General features: G+C 36.1%; 2 long non-coding RNA genes across 5 annotated transcripts in view; one reads left to right on the top strand and one right to left on the bottom strand.

Annotated features, from left to right (window-relative positions):
* Window positions 1–26,670, top strand: part of LOC144305100 (uncharacterized) — a 50,410-nt gene that overhangs the window by 18,111 nt on the left and 5,629 nt on the right. For 2 of the 4 annotated variants that reach the window (XR_013372128.1, XR_013372126.1), the window contains 3 exons: window positions 4,324–4,372; window positions 17,339–17,458; window positions 25,303–25,374. This is a non-coding gene — a long non-coding RNA (uncharacterized LOC144305100). The remainder of the gene's footprint in view (window positions 1–4,323; window positions 4,373–17,338; window positions 17,459–25,302; window positions 25,375–26,670) is intronic. The other 2 variants (XR_013372129.1, XR_013372127.1) reach the window with 1 other exon arrangement.
* The window catches only part of LOC144305103 (uncharacterized), a 44,493-nt gene continuing 28,156 nt past the window's right edge, over window positions 10,334–26,670 (bottom strand). Inside the window, exons 3-4 of the long non-coding RNA XR_013372131.1 lie at window positions 15,485–15,527; window positions 10,334–11,465 (exon numbers count right to left, since the gene is read on the bottom strand). This is a non-coding gene — a long non-coding RNA (uncharacterized LOC144305103). The remainder of the gene's footprint in view (window positions 11,466–15,484; window positions 15,528–26,670) is intronic.

Genomic DNA, 26,670 nt, shown 5'->3' with positions numbered 1-26,670 from the left:
GCATCTAGGAACTTCCTAGGATGTGAATGATCTCCCTCAGGTAAGGGAAGGTACACGTATAGATGGGAGCAGACACCCTTGCAAACAGTGCTAAGTGGACACACAGCAGGTATTCAGTAAATTTTTGCTTATTGACGTATTCCATGCACAAAAAGCATTCAAATGAAGATGGAAAAGATACAATTCCACATCTTGAAAATACCTCACTTTACCGTAATATTTGCAAATAGCTATAAGGATGTGTATATAATATGGAAACATTTGCAAATTAGAAACTTTATTTAGTAATGCTTTTCTTAATTCTTTGTATAACTCCTCAGTGGCTTTCTAAAAAACTTGTATTTATAGCTGCTCATGAGGCCATTCCTTGTCACTACAGATTATAGAACATTTTAGAGACAGTTAAGGGGTTTAGTTTTAGAAGGAAAAGAAAAACCCACAGTACTTCAAATACTAATCAATTATATTTTAAAATAATTTGTTTTAAAGGTAAGCTATTGTTTCCCCTGGTGCCCCCAGCAAATGTTAGCAAAATAAATTATTTTTTTAAAAATAAGATACCCTGTCTTCCACTTGACACCATTGCTACCCCAACTATAGTGAAGAATATAATTTTCAGTGCGTTTTGAGTGAATCAATGCACTTAATCCTTCCATGCATAGTACTGAACACCTGCTCTGTGCCAGGCACCTTAATAGGGTGTATGACATTAATTATAAACCATTTTAAATTATGTATTAAAAGATATGCCCACGCGATTTTCTAGGCAACACTTTGTTAACTAATTATTAGAAAGGCAATACACTAATAATAAAGTGGAATTTATTTTGTAATAGTTTAAATTCTTCTAGGTCTTGCTCCTACCAGGGTGAAAACATGAAAGTATCTGACATCTCATGTCTTTCTCAGGGTCAGGGCTCCTTGGCCCACCTTCAATTCAATTCCAGTTTTTCAGGGCATCATCTTTGACAAAGTGTAGCATGATAACCTACTCTCAGCTCTAGCTGAATTTCTCACCTCTGTTCTTGGGCTTCTCTGACTCAGCAGCAAGCGCTCACACAAATGCAAGGGAGTTCATACCCCAAGGAGCAGTTAGGAATCAGAGGTCCCCTCCTCCATCCCTTGGGTGAGCATTTGGTGAGACAGCTCCTCTGACAGCTCCTCCTTCCAGCCTGACCCACCTCTGCTACCTTCTGAGGGACTGCTTGTACTGCACCCTGAATCGCCTTGTCCTTCTTTCCTATTCCCTGTCATCTCACCCCAGCTCTCCCAGTTCCTAGGGTGACTCCTCCACATCAACTACCTCCCTGGAAACCATTATCACAGCTTCTGTTTTCCTAGGGGAACTAGGCTAGGATAGACAGTGAGGGTTCTCTAAAATCACAAAGTGCAAATCCATGCACTGTGGCAACAGTTCACCTCTCCCCCAAAAGCTTTCATGAATACATTTTTCTATTCACAATTTACCCAATAAAAACCTAAACTTCCTGCCTAATGTTAAAGGTGCCTGATAATCTGCACCTTCACCCCAGCCTCCTCCACTCTCAATATCCAAGCTTATTTTCACCTTTTTGCTCAGCTTGAACCTCCTTCTAAATGTATTCCCACCACTAGTCAAGCATATCCTGCCTTCACCTCATCTCTATACTACCAAGTTTAAAACAATGGCATTGTCTCAAAATCTTATTAATTATTTGGAGGCTTTTTTTTTTTTACTCTCTCCAATTATATTTTAGCAACTTGAGGGTAGAGACACTAGTTATATTCTGCTTTTACATTTCCCAGCACTGAGCAAAATGTCCTTAATAAATGTGTAGTGTTGATTGATTCACCTTCCAGCATACTTGACAGGATACTAAAAGCTATTCCAATATCAATTGGCCAAGAAAGATAGCCTAGGTTTTCCCCAAGGTAAGACTCATCACTCTGCTTTTGCAAAAGATCAAGGATATGACCAAATCTGATAGAAATTAGCATGCACACAGGCAAAAATAACTACTAAGCTTCTGCTTCAAGTTAAAATGTCCTTATTTTTTTCCACAAGAAGTTTTTAATCAGTATCAGTAACTCAAACTGTTAGGGAGATATAACTTTTTAACTTTCTTGGGGGGTTTAGAGTACAAAGAAAACTGTATCTGTAAGGAATCACTACCCATGGGTCATGCCCAGACTCTAGTTATGGTGCTGTTACTGAACTCCCTTGGGCAGTAGCTGGAACTTGGTAGTATATCATGTAGTTTGGGGGATGACAATTTCTAAAGTGCTGAAAGTTCCCGACAGGCTCAGGCAACAAGGTCAAGATAAGTTTGCTTGCTGTAGCCTATAGTCATTGCCCTCAGACCAAGCCCTTACTACTCATTTTCTGGATTAGTAATGTTAAACCACTTGGGGAATGTCCACTGAGTAAAATCCAGTCCCCTTATTATGACCTCCACAGTCCTTCCTGGTTTGTTCTCTGTATTCTCTTCTAATCTGATCCTTCATGCGCCTCCACCCATCCACAACCTTAATTCCAATTGTTCAAAATTAATTGCAACTTTCTCTTAACTCTGCCTTATACATTCTGTTTCCTCATTCTGAAATGCACCATTTTTTTTCACTTGATTAACTCGTTTTTGGTGTTCAATGCTCAACTAAGTCACTATTTCCTCCAGGGAGAGACTCCCTGATGATTCTACTCTACAATTTATCGATGTGTGTCTATTGTAATTTTCATATCACACTGAATTGGATTTAGCAGTTTTTCCATAGCTAAGTCCCATTAGCCTACAAGTTTCCTAAGGGTTTGGACTAGTTCATATTTATATTAGTTTCCTCAACATATAATAAGCCTTCAAAAAATTTTGAAAGAGTAAATAAATTTATATTAAAAGATATTGAAAAAAATAAAAAATCAAAGATATTGAAATAATAGTATGTCATTACTGTTTAAAAAGAAAATTATAAAACAAAGTTCTTAATTATAAAGAGAAATTTGGCGGGGAGGGAAGAGACTAAAATGAAGTGAAAAAAAATACAGAGCAACAATGTGGGACTAAGGTAATCACATGAATCCATGACTGGTGATCCCCAAGATGGGCTGACCATAATGTCCCATGGAGGGACAAAAAGTCTCAGACAGAGATTAAGATAAAGGGCTCCATATATGTGTCTTGCTATATGATTTACAGAACTGAAATTCCTTAACCTGGGAAGCACCTCTTATATACTAGCTGACTCAATGATGACTGAACTTTAACTACATTGACAGGGGCATATTCTGGATCCAACATTCTGGGTACGGAGATCTTGCTGTATATGCCCAACATTTACGAATCTGTTTCTTCATCTAGAATGTAGGATGACCTGAATGAGTGGGTTGTAGTGAGGGTTAAGAATGATGCATACAAAGAATGTAATGCAGATCCTAACAGAGTATTTATTTGATAAATGGCAGCTGTGTTGGTCAGGGTCCTCCAGAGAAGCAGAACCAATAGGAGATACATATATATGTATGTATGTACACACACACACACACACACACACTACCAGCTGGAAACCCAGAGAAGCTAGTGGTGCAGTCTGAAGGCCTGACAACCAGGAGCACCAAAGGCAGGAGAAGATCAGTTTCCCAGCTCAAACAGTGGGTCAGAGACATCAACCTTTCTTTGCCTTTCTCTTCTCTTCAGGTCCTCAGTAGATTACATCATCTGGGGATGTAATCCATATAGACCTCCCACTGGGGAGTGCCAGTCCATAACTTCAGTTCTAATCTCTTCCAGAAACACTGTCTCTGACACACCCCAAAATAATGTTTAACCAGCTATCTGGGCATCCCCTGTCAAATTGACACATAAAATTAACTACCACTATTAGCAGTAGTCATAGCAGTGGTTATTGTTTTCATTTTAGTAGTAATAATAATACTAACTAAAGAGAAAAATCCTTAATTCTTTGGGTGTCTATAGCAGAACCAGCTGGAGACAAAGAGTGGACCCTTCTACTCTGCATTTTCATCACTGGATCTGGGTCATTTCCTCCTTTTCCAAATGTGCTGCTTTCAATCATCTGGGCTAGCTCAGGCATACCAAATTGTTGTATTACGGATGAAGACAAAGAGGCTCTGGCTTATGACTAAGCCATATGACTTATGACCATATGACTAATGAGATGCTTGAGTAATCCTCCTTCATTATGACCATTCCAGCAATTGAGCATCTTCTCACCCCTCCATTTTGTGACCACTTTAAGACTACTAGAAAAAGAAAGAGAAAGAAGTCACAGTAGATTGGATATACAACTACTTTTCATTTTTCTTCTACCATGTTTTACATTCTCCCTCAGCCAGTCTTCCTGCCAGCAGCTCCGGACACCTCTAAATCCCTGAGGCTGGGTGAGTGTATTTTCTAAATTGCCTGAAGAGCAAATTATTTTTAATAGCACTTCCCATCTCTCCTTCCAAGCAGAGCATCTGACTTAGAAACCACCTTCTCTCCTGCTGACAGCCATCCCTCCCTCATCTCAGGGTAAATAGGCCACTTTAGTGTTGATAACACTCCATTTATCTTGGGACTGCCAAATTAAAGGAGCACTCTTGATGTTTGTGGGGGTCCAATTAGCTATTACTAACAAACATGAGATTCTTTTTGAGTTTGATGTGCTATAAGAGTTTATACACAAGTAATATCATTGCTTTGCCAGGATCCTTCTTGTAACTCTCTTTTAATCCAAGTTTGAAGCAAAATATAATAATGAGACGCAAGGCTACTGAACAACATTCAAGTACCTATCTGATAGCAAAACTCATTAAAAGCCACAGGGCTCTTATGATGAACCAGTACTTTCCGCTTGACACCAAAACAGTATGTGCATGACCTTCTTAAAGAACTAGTTGGAAAGATACCTTATCAAAAACCAGGGTCAGATTATGAATTGGCCTACAAAGTACACACAAAAATCACTAGCATTCTGGGAGAGCCAAGAAACAACAAACCAACTGCCTGCAGTAGCATCCATTTAATGATTTATAATGATTAAAAAGAAAACACTGTGGTAATCCATCCTGACAGCTTTTCCAGCTCCCTAATCCTAAACCAACAGCTAGCGAATTCCAAAAATATAAAAGAAATAAATTTTATCTTTAAATTTATGCTGGATATCCTTTCCATTTTACTATGTTACTCTAGTAAACAGTAGCAATATTTAGAAATAAATATAACAGGGATATCTTCCCAATGATGCATTTGAATGTAGTATGTATATTCACAGAGAGAGGGCACTTTATAGAATTACACTCACTACTGTACAAATTAAAGCCCAAAATAGGACAACATATTATCAAAGACCTATACTTATTACTCTATATAATTCATAACATAGCAGCTTTCAGGAAAATTACATGTTTCTATAAAAAGTCAGCCCACAGTCTTTGCCTGAGAGTATTCCTTTGAAGCTGCCTGTTCTAAACTAAGGAATTTGGAGCTTTAGAATACTATACCTGTAAAATCAGATTCTGTTTTTCTTTTTTTTTTTTTAAGATTTTACTTATTTATTTGACAGAGAGAGCACAAGCAGGTGAGGGACAGAGGGAACCTGACATGGGGCTCGATCCCAGAACCCTGGGATCACCCAAACTGAAGGCAGATGTCCAACTGACTGAGCTACCCATGCGCCCCTCAGATACTGTTTTTTGTTTTGTTTTGTTTTGTTTTTTGATACTGTCCTTGATGCTACTGGCCAACGAGGATCTTGAATAATCTTCTTACCTTAAATTCCATGTATATAGCAGCATATTTTTCCTTTCATTAAGTATAATCATGATTATAACACTGACAAAAAATGTGTATTTTTTTCTCATAAGGACATTGAAACATTTATAGATGCATGTATTGTCCCATTGACTTGGTAAAATAGGCTGAAGCAGATTATTCATACTTTTCACCTGGAGAAATGGAGGTAAAAGGATTTTCCTGAGATTAGCTTTAGTATGACTATGTCATGGGTTTTTATTTATCCACACGTTAAATTCTTATAGTTTCTCTATCTGTTCCTCTCTCTATAATGGTAAACGTCCAATCAGAAAAAAAATTTCATACATGTACCTATACTTCTAATATCTATGGTTCTTATCCATGGTTCCAAAACACCCTCAAATCACAATGAGTTTTTCTAACTTAATATCTACTAGTGTTTTTCCTAACCACTTAATAACACCCACTACTTTCGTCTATCACATTTTTTCAAGCCATAGCATTTCCACTTGAGAGTCTCTCTAAGATGTCTTCAGTATGGAAGAGACACCAAAAGAAGGATGCTTAGAACACCAGGAGGGGCACCTGGATGGCTCAGTGGCTGAGCATCTGCCTTTGGCTCAGATCATGATCCCGGGGTCGTGGGATTGAGTCCTGGCATCAGGCTCCCCACAGAGAGTCCGCTTCTCCCTCTGCCTATGTCTCTGCCTCTCTCTCTGTATCTCTCATGAATAAATAAATAAAACCTTAAAAAGAAGAAAAAAGAAAATAAGGAAATTCTCCTCCTAAATACTAAGTATAGAAATATAGAGTCACATGTGGGTGAAGGTAACACTGGCTATCACAATGAGCTATAGTCTTTGGATTGTATTGAAAGGAAAACATGTCTAATTACGGGGCTAGCTAACAGATGGCAGTTGGAAGTACTCGGTGTGGTTTACAGATAAAAAGTTCACCATGCCTTTACCTAATTTTTTCTTCCCATTCTCTGACAACCTTTTTAATGGAATGTTGAGAATAACAGCCTTCAGAAGTGAGTGAGCACATAGCAGGCTTAACTTTTCCTAATGACCTTTCAGTGCAAAGCAAAAGGTCAACAGTTAGTGTTACTCACCGTGAGGCTAACAAAGGATGTGACTAAAACCCAAATGACAAAGCCTTACTGTTGGGGGTCACTTCTTAATTGACTTTCCTGACATTAATGCTTGTGATAACCCAGGCAACTAGTTTTAAAGCTGTGGTTCTCTCTTCAGAGCACTTCTTATTATAGGTTTTTGTTAAAGACACAGGTCACTGCTTACTCAGCTACATGGATAGTCTATAGACCTAAACCTCCAAATGTTGCTCATTCTTTCCTATTTTGGTACATTTTCTTTAAACTAAATGGGAGTGTCAAGGGACACTTCTGGAAACTTAGGTCATTGACCTCCCTCGGTGTGTCAGCTATGTTAATGCCCTGGGTGTGTCCACAGGGCCTTCTGGATTCCCGGGCTTTTTCAGAGGGTACTGCGGTGCCATAGATATGTACTGGGCACTCAGCTGACCAGTGCCCACTCTAACAGTCACCATTTTTAAAATTGGCATTGAGAAGATGCTTTGAAACTTCTGGGCTGCCTAAAAGTTTATATGGGAGTCTAGTAGACATGGGCCCTGTCACTCATTCTGTTGGCATCTCAAATTTTCAAATTTATAAATGTGGGATTTGCATAAATAATCTGTAATTGCAGCTCCACTGGGATTGTCGTGCCAGCATGTTGGTCCTCTGTCTCCTTATAACATCTCAAATATTCAGTAGCTGCTGGATATTCATAGTAGATTGAACACTTTGCTCTCCACCACTCTTTCAAATATGGCACACATGTTTTTAAAGTATTGTGGACAATCCAGGGCATGCTCATCAGGCTTTTCCCATCAGGGTGTCTCTCTTTCCTATGCCCCACAGAAGAAAGAACTATCCCGTAAGTTCAAGTTGAAAGATTAAACAACCTTAGGCTAGAACACAGCGTCACATACCTCCGCTATGTTACTCACTAACCATTCAAACAGTTGTGTCCCTGCCCAGGGAGGGGTCTGCTAGACCTGCGCTGTCCCATAGGGAGTCACTAGCCACATGTGGAGGTTTACATTTAAATTAATGACACTAAAATAAAATAAGTGTCCATTTCTTCAGTTGTGTTAGCCATATTTCAAGTGCTCATAAGCTGCTCCATGTGGCTAGCGGCTCCCATATTGGACAGTAGAAGTATGGAGCATTTATGTCACCATGGAAAATTCTATTAAACAGTGCCAATGTAAACTAAGCTATAATGCTCTCATTACAGCAAACTCACTACCTCCTAAGAGTATCTGTGATAGTTTTGGAATACTAATTCATGAGGAATTTTTTTTCCATATGTGTAACCAAACTTCTACCCATTTCTCCTTGCTCCCCCTAATATGAGCCTACAAATCATATGCTCTTCTACATAGTATTCTTTCAAAGATTTCAGGAAAGTTGTCCTGGACCTCCTCTTCCATTTTGTGTCCTCCCACATGGCTATCGCCTGTATTTTAGGTGCATGATAAAATGTGATGACTTGGCCCTAAAATTTGATGACCAGAGCCACGAATTTGCAAACCCAGGTGACAAGTATATAAATGAATAAACACTTTACATGAAAAGAAACAATTATGTGTCCTCCAGGTCCTCCTTCTCCACCCTGACTGCCAGGCATAAAATGGGTAATCAACACATATCAGTTAAATTAATAAAAGAACAAATTTAACCAGTGCCTGTTGCTTAATGCTTGCTTTTCACATGTAATCTTCTCCATATAGAACATTAAAAACTCTTCTGCTTATAAAATAAAAATATGCATTAAAGATAACCTTGAATATATCCAAGAAAAAATAACGAAGATGCTACTATTTAGAGTTAACTACTGTTAATCTTTCTCTTGCTTAGGTTTTTTTAAACAAAGTAGGAATCTATATTCATATTTTGTATATTTTCACCTAAATATCATGTGCGTTGTCCCATGTCATTGAGGAAAATTCTAATGTCTATATCTTTATTAGCTGTATTATATTAGATAATCTTATATTATTTCATTATGGATTATTTAACATTTACTTTGTGGACTGAATTGTGTCCCCTCCAAATTCATATGTTGAATGACTAACCTCCAGTACCTTAGAATGTGACTGTATTTGGAGTTAGGGCTTTTAAAGCAGTAATTAAGTTAAAATGAGACCCCTGGTATAGACCCTAATACAATTTGACTTGTGTTCTTATCAGAAGTGGAAATTAGGATACAGAAGACCAGGCACTGGAGGGATAACCATTGAGGATGTAGTGAGAAGGCAACATCTGAAAATCTGCAAGTCATTGAGAAGGACCTCAGAAAAAAACTAAACCTACTGATATCTTGATTTTGAACTAGCTTCCAGAATTTTGAGACAATTTCTCTTTTTTAAGCTACCCAATCTGATAGTTTCTTATGGCAGCCCTGGTGAATATACTTTATTTCCAATTTTTCATTTTATAAATAAATTAGTTTCAAAAAAAGTTATGCAAAAAAGTTGTACATATCTTTGATGAATTTCTCACATAAACTTTTTACAAAAAATTGTTTTTGAAAATCAATGAAAAAATCTTTAATATATATTTTTAAATTGTCTCGTTAAAAGTCATAATTTGCGAACATGCAGAATTTTTCTCAATGCAATAAGTGAAGAAAAAATTTATATTGCTTTATGTGTTTAATCGTACATTTTTTAAAAATTCAAGTGAAGTAGAACTGTTTTTTAAGAAGTTATTGGCCATTGTCTTTTGTGGCAGTGTGATATGCAAACTTTATAGACTTTTTTTTGGTGGAGGAGGGGCAGAAGGAGAGGGAGAGAGACAATCTTAAGCAGGCTCCATGCCCAGCATGGGACTTGATCCCACAACTCTGAGATCATGACTTGAGCTGAAATCAAGTGTCGGACACATACCTAACTGAGCCACCCATGTTTCTCTCAAACTTTATAGTCTTAATGCACATATAAATATATACTGATTAGTTTTGTATGTATTTGAACATATATGTTTTTACATGATGTATGTTCTCTGCCCTTTTATCATTCAACATTACTTTGATATTGATTCGAATGGTACAGTTAAACAGTTTTCACTATTTTATACTATGATTTTGAATGCTTATATCTCAATTATTCATCCATTCTCTTATCAATGGATTTTTGGGTTGTCTTAAATTTTTTTTTATTATCAACATAATTGCTGTAAGCATACTCATCTCTTTAGATTATGGGCAAAATTACACTATGGGATATGTCAGTAAGTGAAATTACGGGATTCACTAGTTGGAAGGGTCAGCATGATACAACAGTTAAGATGAACTCTGAAGCTAGACTGCCTGAATTCAGTGTTGGTTGTACCAATTAGCTGTTTTTTATTTATTTATTTATTTATTTTTTATTTTGGCCAAGGTACCCAACTTCTCTGCATCAGTTCCTTCATATATAAAATTAAAATGACAGTACATACCTTAACTTTTAAAGATAAAATGAATTAGTATTTGTATAGTTAGGAAAACAACTGGTACATAGTAAACACACTGCAATGTTTATTATATTTCCAACAGTATCAGATAATAATAAACTATTTTCTAAAATCGTCATATGAATTGATACGTCCACAGAGGTACGTATGAGTTCATACATGAAAAATGTTGGACATATGTCCAAGATAAATGCAAATGGTGATAGTTTTCACTGTCACTGTTGTGTAGTACTCAATTGTATCCATTTGTCTCAGTTTCATCATTCTCCTTTCAAAGGACTTTTAGATTGGTCTCAATCTAATGTTGTTATCATAAACATCACTGCTGTGAACATTCCTGTATGTGACTCCTGGTGTCCATTGACAAGAGTTTCCCCTTGGTATATGCAAAAATCTAAATATCTCAAAGAAAAGAAGGTACCTGAAATTTGAGAGCAAATCAATTACCAAGACCAAGGTGATGTAGCTATAAGGTTTAGACTCTAATACCCAATTCCCTAAGATTTCTAAAATTTCAGGTCCCACCCCCCAAATCAGCTTTGATACATACAGTATTCCCAAGACAGAAAAAGTGATTCATTTTCTCTCCTTAGAAGGGATTTGATTGTGGCTGAATTGTGGAAAGGAGGAATAAAGGGTTTGAGAGAAGAACTTCAGAAATGGAGGAATAAGTGCCACAGCATATACCCATAAAATATATATGTCATTATAGATAAATATGTTCAATAGCCTCAGGTTTGCAGAGATGGAATTGCCCTCCACCAGACATAGCCTCTGTTCATTGGACAGCAGCACAAAAGCACCACGGAATAAAGCAAATATTCTAAGCTTATTCCGGGTCAGGTACATGTAGCATTTGAGACTGAGAATAAAAAGATATTGTTGTCTGCCTTCCTTCCCTGCTGGGATGACACCAATCATCCTCAATTTCTTGCCCTTTTATTTAGTCACTTCTTTAGTATTCATCTCTAATAATATGTAACCACAACCTGTCATTATAATCAAAGGACAAAATCAAACATAAAAATGTGAATAAAGGCTACATAAAAAAAGAATCCATTTGCTCATCACAGAACCCCTGGCAGCTGCCTTAGTTCACAGTTGGCTCCATCATCCCATTGGCTCTTCCTCAGCCTGGGGCTCTCATTCTTTCTTCTGCAATGACCAGTCATTGGCTTCTTCCATCTTGTCACCTGCAAAGTGGGGAAAGAACATTCATGGGTACAAATGACCTTTCAATAATCACTAACTCTAACAAAACAAGATAGTAAGAATCTCCACTGGATTAGAGACTAAAGTCTGTCTTGCAAATTAATTCAGACCTAGGCAGAAATAAAGCCAGAATAAAAATGCCAATGTAACGTTCTTACACATATGATGAAAATGTAATGCAAAGTTAGTTCTCGTTTACAAAGTACTTGAACTCACTGCTTTCAAATTTCTCATGGTTATCATGCTGGCAGTTGTTTTAGAGATAAGCCCTCTCAGTTCATGTTAACATGGCTTAAAGCAATATGGAAAAGTGAACTGAGCACAAGAATGGAAATCAGGAGGCATGACTGATCTTTTCCAGGCTGTGTTACTTTGTCACTAAATTCTCTGATTTTATATTCCCACCTTGGTAATAATAAGCGTGCAACTCAATAATTATTTTCATTCAATAATTTGAACAGTTGCCTCCTTTATCCTTGTAGGAGGGCAAATGAGTAGAAGTCTGGAATGCTCCTCTCCGTGTTATCCAGAGCTAGTTTGATGTGTTCCATATATTGGATTAGATGATCTCTAAGGTGCTTTGCATGGTCTGTAAATCACCTTAGAAAACATAGCTATTGTTCTCAACCCTGGGTGCAAATTGGAATCTTCTTGGGAGCTAAGACAATCCCAGGGCCCAAAACACATCCTCAGAGATTGTGACTTAATTGGCCATGGCGGGGCCATGCCAGAAATATTTAAAAGCTCCCCAGGGGATTCTTTGCAACTAGGGTCAAGAACCCTGCTCCCAGCGTTTGTGATTACATGACTGGATTGGGACTCCTTCTGCTTTGTCCCTTTACATTAGTTCACATGCCAAGCACCCAAAATTATTCAGTCGGCAAGAAATGAGGCAGCAGACTTGAAAGAAATTGAATAAATATTTCCTCTATTTTTTAATCTCTCTGGCTAGACTTTTCACAGAGATAGATTGTTATAAAGTGAGTCTAAGCAGCAGAAGCTGGTGTATTCCTAGGCCACTGAGATGGTGAACAAGGGACTGACTGTCTGGGAAAAGCTTGAGTAGGATGAATAGATTCAATGAACTTCAGTGCACTTGCTGGAAATTTGGTAAGCCTTTCAGAAAACCTGCAGACTCCCTAAATCAATACCCCAGGGCAGGTTTCAGCAATAACCATGCCAATTTTTCCCACCATGTGTGGGTGAAACAGCAAGAATCCACGTATTAGTGGCATTTCCATTCTCATTCAATATACACCTAGTCTGCCCCAGTTCAACAGCTGTGGCCACTTAGCTGAGTCCTGTTGGCTCTTTTTAGCTCCAAACTTTGTGACCTGGAAAATCTATCTTCTGTAGATGCACAGCGGCCTGTTCATTAGTTCTACTAACATTCTTTCCAAGACATGGGATCAAGCTACATTTCATATTTTACAGAGATACTCCTTGCAAAATTTGTATCAGAGAGCCGAGTTAATTCCATTTATATTGCCAACAATGCAAAAATTTATTAATCTATTTTAGACAAAAATGAGAAAAACTATGAAAATTTCTTTGTAATATTATTAATATTATTAAAACAAGCTTGATTAAATGAAAAGTTGGCTTTTTATTATAATATGACAGCATACTGATAAGTGATGAATGGGAATAATAATTTATTATTATTAATATATCTGACAATATCTTAATTATCCATAACCTTATGTATATAATATGAAAAATAGCTTAATAAAAGTAGATCAATGATAGCTAGTGATTGATAGGTATTCATAAATGGGGTGAAATGGCATATATACTAAAATTGAATAGTTTGGCCATGGAAAAAACAAGAATTATATCAGACAACCAGTGCAAACATCCTTACTTTAAATCATAAGTGGCTTTAGGGTGGTGATTGGGCCTGATTCAGGCTGCTAAATACAGTGTCATTTTTTTTACTTAACACCTAAATGCTCAAATTTTAGGGTATATTGTGGAGGTTGGAGGAAAAAGTGGTTTCTCCTGTTTGAGAACAGAAGTAGGAGAAAGCATTAAAATGTAATAAGTAAATATAACAATAATAATGGCTGTTATTTAACATCACTGGGTGTCAGGCAATAATAGATGCTTCACATGCTTGATCTCATTGAATCATGGAAGATGCATGTTATTATCCTTGTGTTACAGGTGAAGAAACTGCCTCTTAGATGTGAAATAACTAGCCCAAGAGCATAGGACTCCTCTATGACAGAAATAAATTCAGACCCACTCTGTTTTTACTCTCCATAGGTGCCAATGCACACAGCTGTTGGAATGTATTGCAATTGATACACGAAGCTAGGAACTTCATGTATCAATTGGTGCCACGAATGGCACCAATATCCACTTACCTAGATACATGGAAGTCATCCTGGTCTCATACCTATGTCCAATTAGGTCATCAAGTCCAACCATTTGCCCTCCAAATAGCTCTCATATCTATCTCTTAATTTCTATCTCACCTACATGCATAAGTTTAAGTCTTCATCAATTCTCACTTAGATTATTCTCACCACTATTTCATCCATTCTTTTCATTACTATGAGAAAGATCTATCTAAAAGGCTAGTTTGATCAGTTACATTCTTGTGATTCTATGGAATTTCTATGCTACTATGTCTATAGTAATATAATCAATCGCCAGTTGATAATCTGGCAACTCAAGTTCTGTGAATATAACCAACAGAAATGCATTCATATGTTCACCAAATGACATATATTAGAATGCTTATAATAGTTCTGTGCAAAATAGCTAAAAATTAGAGATCACCTAAATGTCTACCTTTTGGATGGATGAAAACATTGTGGCATATTCACACAATGCAATATTATATATAGCAATGGGAAAAAACAAACTAAACTTTAGATAGCAATAAAATGTTTGTATGTATAAACATTCAAATGAAATTCAAAAACATGTAAAACTAAGCTATGCTCTTGGAAGTCAACTGTGGTTACTCATGGGAATTGGAGATAGTATGAGACAGAGGGTGATGGTAATGTCCCATTTTTCTATCTAGGTCCTGATTGAGTGTACATGTTCATGTGAATTTCTACAAAGAGAATTAACATTTATAATAGTTTACTTTTTTTAATGTGTATTATATGTCAGTGAAAAATAAAAAGAACAAAAGAACAAAAATCCTTTAATCATACTCTCTTGCCTTTCATCTTTTGTTTCTCTCCTATGTGTATCTGTACCAGTCAATCTGTTTCTCCAGAGAAATAGAACCAATAGGATGTTTAGGGAAAAAGAGATTTATGTCAAAAAAACTGACTCATGCAATTATGGAGTCTTGGCAAATCCAAAATCTTCAGGGTAGGCTGGCAGGATGGAAACCAGAAAGAGTTGCCATTCGGGTCTAAAGATGGTTTGTGGTAGGATTCCCTCTTCTTCAAGAGAGGTCAGTCTTTTTAAAAATTAGGGCCTTCAACTGATTGGACAAGGCCCACCCACATTGTGGAGAGTAATCTTCTTTGCTCAGAGTCTGCTGATTTAAATGTTGATCACATCTAAAAAGTACCTTCACAGAAGAATAATGTCTGACCAAAAATCTGAGTACTGCAGCCTAGGCAAGCTGACACATCAAATTAGTAGTGTCCCTACTATCTTCTAAGCCATATTGAATTCCTCAGAATTTGTCAAATGTACCCATCTCTGTAATAGCTTTTAATTAGCACATTTTTCCTCCCTAAGAATTTCTCCTAAAGCCTTTGCTTTATGAGTTTCTTATTCCCTTTTTCTGCTTCATTTATTTCCACTCATTCTTCAAGTCATAGTTCAGCCATTACTTCCCCTTTTGCCTTTCTAATGCTCCATCTTTTGTTTAGTCTTACCTCTGCCATAAAACTTACCACCACAGAGCAATATTTCATTGAATGGTCTAGTTCTTTCTTCCTCCCTCTAGATCATGGAGTTTTGTAGAGACTAAGGTAGCACATGCAACCTTAATTAAAATCAGAGTCACCTAGGAGAGAGTTACCTTGGGGTCCAGCATGCTTTGCAGACACTGAAGATGATTAGGTCTGGTTAAATGAAAGTGAAGAAATATATAAATAGAATTTGTATGCTGTAATACAGATTTTGTGCACTCTTATTGCTGTACAGAGTTTGGCTTCACCACCACCCCATGCTTGCCCATGCTATCTGACAATACAGCAAATGTCTAAGGCTACCCTCATATAGTACCAGAACCATCGCTGGATTCAGTCATCAGTAAAATCAAATGCAAACATCCGGATCACTTGTTTGTAAGATGATTGTATTAATTGTTACTTAAAATAACTGATTACTCCATTGAAGTTTTAACTTAAATTTCCAGTTACTCCAGCACATGTCCAGTTAAACTGGGAAGTAATTGGCATAAATTCATATCATTGGAGTTTTTATGTCCAAGATGGAATTACATCACACGTTAAGAATAGATGGAACAACCACTCTCTCCAGGATATTTTTTCCCCAAATAGGAGTAACTACTGGTTTGTACCCCATTCATTCCTCACAATTTCTGAACAAGTTAAGTTGCCTTAGGTCTTCCTGTCCCTCTACGAGCACCTCATTAATGATATCTTTGTTTTTGTGTTTAATATAAAATGTAGTCCGTAGGCATTAATGAGGAATTTGTTCGAAAAGTCAAAAGGTCATATTTAATAGCGATATTGCTTTTGTAAATTGCTGCTTCATGCAAATTATGCTCTGCTCTGAAAATGCTCAAATTGAAGAAAATATTCATTTGCTTGCTGAATAAAATCTAATATTTCACTGCTTAAAAATACAGCTTGTTAACAGTTTTTAAATCCATTTACTTTTATAAATTAATTTAAACTTTTCAAAGTCCAAGAAAGTGCTTACCAAAAAGGAATTCTGTGCTCAAATACCCTTAATGAGTGCTACATGCCACAGCTATCAACTCGATGAGATACACAGCACATGTTTCTTCTTAAAATCTTTGAAAAGTCATGCTGTAAGGAAATCTGTTTAACCTAGTATTTTCTAAACCTAGCCTGACCACAGCATTCCCCAGTTTTAGCCCAAATTGGCCATGGTTTTCATTTATTCACTTTTAAAATTCTATCATATTAATTAGCACTACTTTTCACTAATTTTTATTAGCTATTATAATGGGGTTACTCTATGCAGAGCACTCACCTAAACACAGACAATACGAAGAGGGAGAAGGCATGAAGCCTAAACTCAGTTGCAATAAATAGTAGAAGGGAGAGAGAAGATGCATGATAACACTGCAAACTGCAGAGTCAGACTAGAGTTTAAACTTCAGCTCTGCCACTTAAGAATTTTGCAACCTTGGACTCAATACTTAAATGATTTTTATATTAATGTCTTCATCTATAAAATAAGGGTAGTAATGTGTACTTCATATCGCTGTTGTAAGGATTATGTATTGTGTATCACATATTTTTTTTGTATCACATATTTAATACAGTATATACTATATAGTAGTGTTCAATAAATGGCACTGATAATGACAATAAAATGGAGAAAGAGGACAAAAGAAAGAGGGCAATTGGATGGAGACAAAGGGATAACATAACAGATTTTGTTAAAGGCCAAATTAATTATGTAGTTATTCTGATCACCTGTGGGAAAGATCAACTAAGATGGATGAAATAAATTAACCAAAAAAACCAACTTAGAAGTTATGCAGAAATTTGTGGTTGTATTAACAGTCTGCCATCTATATCTTTTCCTGTTTGAATGCAAAGCTAATGCTAATAATATTCAATTGCTACAATGTTTACATTTATTATCATATAATTTGTGATATGATGTGACCCTTGAAATAATCAGGCACTGAAATTTAATTTCTATTACATAGATGAAGAAGCTCCAGAGAAGAAAATAGCCAGTCAAAAACACAGAATCTCCTAGTCCCTGACATGGATTTACCCATTAGACTTCACTAATTCCAGGATCTAGTACTAGCCCCAGAACACAGGTACAGTACTATACTTGATTCTCTTATCTATAGACAAAATGGCATGACTTTCAATCCATTAGGTAATAGAATTTGCTTTAAAGCATTACAACTAATTAGCTTTGTAAATAGTAAGAATATCTACAGGGGTCAGCAAATGTTTTCTATAAAGAGCTAGATAGTAAATATTTTAAGCTTTGCAGGCCATATGGTCTCTGTCACAAATACTGAACTCTGCCATTTTAGCAAAAGAGCACACACGCACATGCACATACACTCACACATACACACACCACAAGCTGTTGTTATCATCTTAAGCTTTTAAAAAATGATTTAACTGCTCAATGCCTTTATTTCTTTCAAGGAATATGTTGTTGATATATTGTTGCGTTTTTGAAGTTAATGAATATTCACTGCCCCTATGACTACATGAATGATCTTCCTTGTTTTAATTTCAGTTTTTTTATTATAATACATCTAAGAAGGCTTTATGTATATATATATAAAATCTAATATTATTATATTATAATATATATATATATATATATATATATATATATATATATATATATATATTAGTCCTTCCTGGATTTACTAAACTTCTTACACTGTGGATTGATGTCTTTCATTAGTTTTGGAAAATTCTTGGCTATTCTTTCCTCAAAAATTGCTTCTTTCCATTTTCTTTTTATCTCTTCTTCACCTAGGATTCTACTTACACATATGTTGGACCTTTTCACATATCCTATAGTCTCTTACCTTTTCTTTTGTGTTTTCTACCTTTCAATCCCTCTTTAAGTTTGGTACTTTTTCTGGTCCTGTATTTCTGTTTTCTAAAACTCTCTTCTTTTATACCAAATGTACAGTTATATCACTTTTTAAATATCAATGCCCAATAATAATAATAAACTGATAATCTATGGATCTATTTATGTTGTTTTTCTCTATTGGTTTTCAGTCTATTCATTCTTCCTTCCCAGACTGCATGACTATTTTGAATAAATAATAGAAGAAGAGAGAAAATGGAATAATGTAGGGACTTTGGGGTTTTTATCTTTTTTCAAAGGGAATTTAATCGTTTTCTGAAAGGCATATTTTTTTTTGAAAGGCATATTATGATCTAAAACTATGGACAATATAGATTAAGACTCAGAGATATGTTAGCCAAACAAAACACAAGCCAAGTTAATTATATACTAACTCCCTAGCCATCACTAGATGAGGTTGCTTTGGGAGATTTGAATATTCAGAGCTCACAGTTTCCCCACACATGAGACAAATGCATTCCCTCAGGAAGACGAAGACTCTCAGGCAGAAAGCCATAATATATATATTCTCAACATGTAGAAGTGAGTGCACTGGGTAATTGGTGTCACAACAAAGGTGTATGCTATGACTTCTTTCTAAGAGCTTGGGTCCTCAAGTAGTTCTTTTTATTTAGAACCTACTTCCTTCCTGGACTTTCAAAAGTGTATTGTTTTCTTATGCCTTATGTTATCTATTCATGTATTTATTCCTACTTTAATAATTTTCTTGGTAGGAAAAGAAAAAATGCAGCCATAATAACCAGAAGTAGAAGCCAGGTATTCCTTTTGTGCTTAATTTAAAATAGAAACAGTGAAACAGAAACTTTAGGACACCACGAGATGTGTCTATGATGCCTTCTATAAAGTAATCCTCAAAACACTATGTTTGAGGTTCAAAGAAATGAAAAATTGGAGAAAATTCCAAATACTTTTAAATCAGCCAGCACACTTCTAGGTAACAAATGGGCTAGGGAAGGAATCAAGAAGGAAATTGGAAAGCAGTTTGAGTCAAATAAGAATGAAGATGAATTAAAATTTGTAGAATGCAGGGATGGCTGGGTGGCTCAGCAGTTGAGTGTCTGCCTTTAGCTCAGGTCATGAACCCAGGGTCCTAGGATCAAGTCCCACATTGGGCTTCCCACAAGGAGAAGCCTGCTTCTCCCTCTGCCCGTGTCTCTGCCTCTCTCTCTGTGTCTCTCATGAATAAATAAATAAAATCTAAAAAAAAAATTAGAATGCTGTTAAAGCATTGCTTAGAAGGAAAATTATAGCGCCTAATGATTATATAAGAGAAGAGGAAACATTTCAAATCAATCCTTAAGATTAGAAAATTAAAGCAAAAGAAACATCGGAGGATAAGTAAATGATTAGAAAGCAGAAAAACAATAGAGAGTACCAAAAATATAAACAAACAAAAAACTGCTTTTTTGGAAAGATCAGTAAAACTGATAAATACCAGACTGACTAAATAGAAAAAAATTAAAAAATATATATTACTAATATCAGGAATAAGAGAGGCAATATCATTACAGATTCTATATATGCTGAAAATAAAATCATGAGATTTCACATACAACTTTATGCTCATAAATTTAACTTACAAGAAATGGAAAAATTCTTTGAAATAAACATATAAAAAATTAAGCCAAATAGCCGCCTGTCTACTAAATAGATTTTTTTACAGAAAAAAAAAACTTGTCCACAAAGAAAACTGCACTCAGATGACCTTATTAATTAATTCTCTAAATAATTAAGAAGGAAACAATAGAAATTCTACAATAAGAACAGAATCCTCTGATATCCAACCAGACAAAGACAGTAAGGGGAAGGAAAACTATAAGACCAATATTTTTCATGTGTATAAGTATTTAAATTATTTTTAAAATTTAGTAAATCAAACCCTGCAATATATAAATCTTATGCAACTAGGGTTTATCCTGAGAATGCAAAATTGATTTAACATTTAAAAATTAGTCAATAAAAGTAATCAGATTTACAAGCTAATCAAAGAAAAAACATTTGATCCTTTAATGAAATGCAGAATAACTATTTGACAACCTCAAACATCCATTCCTAACAAAAACTCCCAGCACAAAAAGAATACAAGGAATCCTCCCTAATTTAGTATGGATATCTATGAAAAACATGTAACTAGGGATACCTGGGTGGCTCAGTTGGTTAAGTGTCTGCCTTTGGCTCAGGCCCGGCTCTCATGGTCCTCAGGTCTAGCTGGGTCAGGCTCCATGCTCAGCAGGGAGCTTTCTTCTCCCTCTCCCTCTTCCCATCTCCCCCCAGCCCCACTCATGTTCTTTCTCTCTCTCTCAAATAGCTAGAAAATAAATAAATAAATAAAATCTTTAAAAACAAAAACCATGGAGCTAATACCATACTTAATCTTGAAACACTGAATACTTTTCCCCTATGATGAGGAAAAATAGAAGAATGTTTTTTCTTACCAGTCCTATTCAACACTGTCCTAGCCAGTACAATAAGGCAGAAACAAAGGCAAACAGACAGATAGATAACACATATAGATAAATGGCATCCAGGTTGGAAAGCAGAATAAGATTGTCTTTATTCACAGACAACATGATTGTCTATGCAGAAAATTCTATGGTATGTACAAAAGCACTACGAGAAATAATAAGTGAGTTTATCAAGTTTGCAGAATAAAATGTTATAAAAAAATCAATTATTTTCCTACGTACTAGTAAAAAATTAGAAATTTCAATTTTAAAATACCATTTACAGTAGTATCAAAAATATATGAAATACTTAAGGATAGATCAAACAAAATATATTTAAGACCTGTTCATTGCAAACTATAATATACTGTTGAGAGAAATTAAAGAAATAAAGGGAACTATACCATGTTCCTGTGTCAAAAAACTGAATGTTTTTATTACCAATATTTGAAAAATTGAACTATAGATGCAACACAATCCCATCCTAAACCCCAACAGCATTTTCTAAGAAACTGACAAGCTAGTTTTAAAATTCATGTGGCAATGCAAAAAAGTAGAGAATAATTAAAATAACTTTAAAAGGACTTTCTGGTATTAAGACTTCTTCAAGTTATATAATCAAGACAGTGCAGAATTGCCATGAAAATAGATCAGTGGAACAAAATAGAGTCCAGAAATAGTCACACTCCTATAAAGAAAACTGATTTTTGACAAACGCAAGATCAATTGAATGGAGAATGAATAGCCTTTCAACAAACAGTGCTTGGATAATTAGATATGCTTATGCCAAAATGAAAACAAACAAGCAAAATAGGACGAAACCAAAAGCAACAGAAAAAAACTTTATACCTATACGTAAAAAATAAACTAAAAAATAAACCTAAGTGCAAAACTTAAAATATAAAACTCCTGAAAGAAGACACAGAAGAAAATGTCTATGAATTTGGATTAGGCTCAGACTTTTTCAAAATGACATTGAAAGTATCATTGACAGAACACAATAATACATAAATTAGATTTTATCACAATAAAAACTTCTGTTTTCTGGAAGGTGCAGTTAACAGAATGAGAATGTAAGCCACAGACTGGGAGAAAGTATTTGCAAATCATACATTTGCTAAAGGACTTGTATCCAGAATATATTTATAAAAGCTCCAAACTTAATAATAAGAAAACAAATGGCTCAATAAAAAATGAACCAAAGATTTGAACAGACACTTCACCAAAGCAAAAAACACATGAAAAGATGTTCATTTTTTCTCACCTTAACTTGTCATTAAGGAAATACAAATTAAAACCAGAGTAATATACCACTGTTCACTTACTAGATTGGCTAAATTAAAACAGTGACCCTATCAAGTATTGGCAAGCATGTAGAGGAACTGGAGCTATTATATATTACAGTATAAAATTGTTTAATCACTTTGGAAAATAGTTTTGACATTTCTTAAAACGTTGGGCATACACTTAGCATATCATCGTGGCGTTCCAAGCCTAGATATGTAACCAAGAGAAATAAAGGACTTTCCATACAGACTTAAGAGTGAATGCTCATGCATTCATGTATCTGTAATTGTAGTTGTAATACTCACGTGTGTATAATTTACAAAAACTAGAAATCGCTCAAATATCTGTCACAGGTGAATAGATGAACAAGGTATTGTATATTGGTACTATGAAATACTAATCAGTGATAAAAAGAGTGAACTGTTTATATATGCAATAACATGGATGAATCTCAATATAATTATACTGAATGACAGAAACAATTCTAAAATAGGCAAATGGAAGATCAGTTGTTGCCTGAAGACTGAGAGATGGGAAGAACGGAAGTAATGACAAAAGGGCATGAGGGAACTTTTGCAGGTGATGGGTAGGTTGGCTATCCTGATCGTACTGGTGGTTTCATGGGCGTATTCATATGTCTAAACTTATAAAATTGAATGTTTTAAATGTGTGTAGTTCACTTTGTACCTATTATCCTTCAATAAAACTGCTTCATGAATGGAATAACAAATGTAATTAACAAATTGCATATCATACATATACATATATATATTATACATACACACCACACACATGCACCCTAGAATATTATTCAGCTTTGAAATAGATGGACGTTCTGACACATGCTGCAATATGGATGAATCTTGAGGACTTTATGCAAAGAAAAAAAAAAGCCAGTCACAAAAAGATAAATACTGTTTAAATGTACTTATATTAGGTATCTAGAGTAGTCAAATTCATAGAAATAGGAAGTAGAATGGCGGTTGCCATGGCTGAGGGGAGAGGGAAATGGGGAGTCATTGTTTAATGGGTAGAATTTCAGTTTTGTGAAATGAAGGAGTTCTAGAGACCAGTTGTACAACAATGTGAATATATTTAACACTACTGAGCCATATACACTTAGAAATGGTTAAGATAATAAATTTTGTTATGTGGTATTTTGTACCAAAATTTTTAAAAACTGCCTTAAGAAAAGTTGAGGGAGTTCAAGGCATCCATTCACGCATCCTTGGGGACAGATGTGAGGCTCTACCTGCCACACTCACCATGGGTCTGTAATGAATACCCATGGAGGCATAATGGGAAGTAATCTCATTTAAGGCAGTTGCAGTGGGCTAGACTTTTTCTAGACTTTAATATAAGCATTAACAAATGAAGGAAGAATAATTTCTGTGCAAAGAAAACCTTTACAAAAATGTTGCTTGGACAACTTACTATATTTTGTACACAGCCCCATGCAATCCATTTCATTGTCATATTTATTTGTTGTCTTTCCCAAGATAGAAAAAAAGTTAGTAGGTGCATAGTGAAAGTTAAGAGAGGGATCTTTAGACTCAAAATGGGGGCCTTTACTTTTTACCCAAGATCATACCAAGAACCAAGGTGTATTATGAACTGGACTTTAAATGCTAAAATTTGACAAGGGACAGGATATTGTAGGTGTAGGAAGCAATGGTCAAATAATGGCTTTAAAATAAGAATAGCAAAAAATACAATATTTTTTTCAAATATCTACATTATTAGTTTTCCAACTTTTCAGATCTCTGCTGAAATGTCATCTCGTCAGGCAAGACTCCTGATGTCATCCTGCATGATGTTTATCCCTAACCCTCTTGCTCTATCACCTTACCCAACTTTGCTTTTTCCTTGGAGCTTTGTCAGCACCTGATTTACATTATGCAATAATGGAGTGTTTGTTTGTTTACCATGTTGCCCGTAGTAAAACAATATCCACGAGTGCAGAGACATTGTCCAGATGTCTTATTCACACAATGTCTTCCTAGGCTAAAACAATGCTTGGCATATAGAACCGACTGAAAAAGTATATATTTGTTGAATGACTAGAGTAGCAAAAAGACATTGGATTTGTACATCTCTCTTGTTACCACTGTGCTATGAGGGGGCTTAAGAGCCAATCAATGAACTCAATCCTATCCTGCCATTTCTCACCCCAAACCCAGAGCATCTTATGGGTAACAGACACGATCTAACATGATCATTCGGAGTCAAGCCCATACTTCATTTTTGTTCTTTTTATGTGTTCTCTATCCCAGGCAGATGAAAATGTCCCTTAAAATTCACATCCTAGAAAGATTCCCCATTATAGGCACTCTGGATATTCTTGTAACTAAAAAAAGACATCAGTGGAAAATAATTAAATTTGCATCACTGGACCAATAGACTTGTTTTAACTTCTATCATAAAAGTAGCTCCTGGAAAAAAAAATCCACTAGGACTTATGCAAGTCACTACAAGGAAACTTCACACTGAATAAAATTCTTAGATAAAATAAAGTCTTCATTAGGATGGCCAGGGAGCTGACAAAGCTCTATAATGCTTAGTGTATAGACAGAGATATGATATCTGCTAGGTGGATTTCCTGAATTATGGCACAAACAGGCACCAAGCACCCTCCCCTTGCCTTTCCTCTGGCCCATCCCTGGGATCTCTCCTCCACTCTGGACAAGCAGGGTGATTGTTCCAGCCTCCAGACTTCCAGGTAGCTCGGAGTTGAAGAACTTATGTGAGCCCCATAAGCATGAGTCTGATAGTGATATCTTGGTCTCATAAAATTTTGATAAAATCTGTGATCACCTCTATAAACCATAGAAGAAGGTAGTCTTGGAGCCACTTCTCATAACTTAGTTGAGTATAAAGCAATTAGAAGGAACGTGTGCTTATACCACTTCACAGCCACACCTCAAAATGTTGCTAACCTGGAATTAACCACAGCTCACCATGCTCAGTCATCCCCTAATATTATAGGTGCCAGAGATTTAAAATTCCTTAAGAGACAACAACAAATAGGAGGACAGATAAGAATCAATTTGTCGGGGCAAAATGCACCTTCGAATGCAGATATCACAGTGCACAGGAGCCGAAAGGACTAAAATTAATGAGGTGCTTATATCCTGGTCCAAATGACAAGGAGAAAGGGAAGTTCTAGAGGTTACATGATTCTCCCATTTTCTGGAAGGAGACAGAGCTAGAATAAACTTGTGTCCCCAAACCCCTATTTCAGTGCTTTTTCTACAGCTACAAAGAACATTCTGGATTTGTGGTGTTTAAATGTTTTTATCTTTTGCAGAAGAACCCCTTCCTCAAGCAAATTCCAATTCAAGGCTTGATGTCAGCAACAGAGGGGAGAGCTGATGACCCAGTAAGAGAACTGAGGAGCTGTACTCCCAGGGCCCCAGCTCTGATTTTCCTATGCACAGTTGAAGATCGGAGGGAACATCTAGGAAAGAATTGTGAAGTTGTTGACATCTGTCTTTAGTGCCTACAGCTCTATTGTTCAATTTTTCCTTTTCTCTCCTCAGAGTCTAGCCTGTCCCTGTTGTAATGACCTGAGCCCCTCTGCATATTCATATTCTCTCTCTCATTTGCAGCTGAAAGCAGTCCTTGGTACATTGTTTTAAAACTTTTCACACCAATATTTACCCAATCACAGTTCAATTTGCTTTCTGTTGGCTTCATTTTCTCTGAAATTGAAGATAGAAGCTCCCCTCCCATTGAACATTTCCAACAATTGGGAACGGGTTGGGGTAATCATTTAGGCAATGAGGTCTGAGTTCCTGGGTGAAGGCGAGCTGTCTAACGAGCTTCTGTTATTGGAGGCTTCCTGGGTAGCAATCAAGACATACTCTATAATATTTTTTCAGCTCTCCCTGCCTGGGTTGTAAAGCTCACTCTACTACTTACTTACTATGCGATGTTAAGTAGATTGCTGAACTGCTCTTAATATCAATTTTCTAATCTGCCACTTAAGCTTAAGAGTTCTACCTCAGAGGTGCCCGGCAGGCTCAGTGGGTTGAGCGTGAGACTCTTGGTCTCAGGGTCACAAGTTTAAGTCTCCCATGTTGGGGCTAGAATTAACTAAAAATAAAGTAAAACTACATGCAAAAAAGAAAAAAAGACTTCTACCTCGGACGCCTGTTAAGAAACATGAAAGGTGATAAAGATTACAGTATATCTTGCAATTGTTAGGGCAGCAAACATTGATTCCATTCTCCACTCCCTTCTCCCCTTTGGGAGAAGTTGATGGAGGTGAAATTGGCCGTGACTTCTGATGATTTATTCCTAGCAGCTGATGGAAGGGAAGGTGCTGCCAGCTTTTGGAAGTGAAAACTATTCTTCCCAAACAAAGACTCATCCACCCTGCTAGGCCCTTCCCAGGTCTTCCCAGTATTTGCTCTGCTTCTGCTTTGCCTTCTAGTGCAGAGTGGTTTATTCATTCAACAAATGCATAGTACCGGTTACACACACACACACACACACACACACACACACTGAATAAAATACAGGTTCATCCCCCAAGAAATCTATAGTTCAGTTACGATTCTGAATAGAAAAAAGCTACACACTTTTCCCTTAACCACACCTATGTAAGGGTTTCACAAATACTTACAGGGTCAGGGGTCAGGGAGCTGTTGATTAGTAGAAGGTCACAGTATGA

Source organism: Canis aureus, chromosome 35 (assembly GCF_053574225.1).
Source record: "Canis aureus isolate CA01 chromosome 35, VMU_Caureus_v.1.0, whole genome shotgun sequence".
NCBI classification, from domain to species: Eukaryota; Metazoa; Chordata; class Mammalia; order Carnivora; family Canidae; genus Canis; species Canis aureus.
The sequence above is the reverse complement of the archived record's forward strand: the minus strand, read 5'-3'. Positions and strand labels throughout refer to the sequence as shown.